Below are 687 nucleotides of genomic sequence, written 5' to 3' on the forward strand. Positions count from 1 at the left end.
CATTACTAGTTTAAACTAGTAATGGCGCACTGTGTCGCGGTGCGCCATTAGTATAAAAATTATTTTTAATCTCGATTCCTCCTCCCTCCACCGCCGCCAACGAGCACCCCCCCCACCCTCCCCCGCTCCACCGCCGCCGACGAGCACCCCCCGCACCCTCCCCCGCTCCACCGCCGCCGCCGATGATTTTTTCAAATAACAAATTTGATGATATTTTTTAAGAAATTATTACTGTTTTTATAAAAAAATATTACTATTTCATATTCATATTCATTTTTTAAAAAATAATAATAATAAAGTGTAGACTACAATTGTTGTTAAACAACAATTATTACTGTTTTTATAAAAAAAATATTACTGTTTCATATTCATATTCATATTCATTTTTTAAAAATAAAAAAATTCTTACTTATGGCGCACGTGTGGCTGGTGCGCCATTGCTATGAAAAAAACATTCTAATGGCGCACCGCCTGGGGGTGTGCCATTAGTAATCTTCCTTCATCCACATCGCGCCGCACCTTCCCCCCTCCCTCTCGCCAGACTACAGTCGATTCGCCCATCTCCCTCCACTGCGCCGCTCCACCGTCGCCGCTGCCCCGACCCACTGTGCCGCAGCCGCCCACGTGCCCCCGCCGCCTCCGTCTCCCCTTCCTCCCCCTCGAGCGCCGCCCCCCCCCTTCCGAGCC

This window comes from Triticum dicoccoides, chromosome 4A, assembly GCF_002162155.2.
Source record: "Triticum dicoccoides isolate Atlit2015 ecotype Zavitan chromosome 4A, WEW_v2.0, whole genome shotgun sequence".
In the NCBI taxonomy this organism is placed as follows: domain Eukaryota; kingdom Viridiplantae; phylum Streptophyta; class Magnoliopsida; order Poales; family Poaceae; genus Triticum; species Triticum dicoccoides.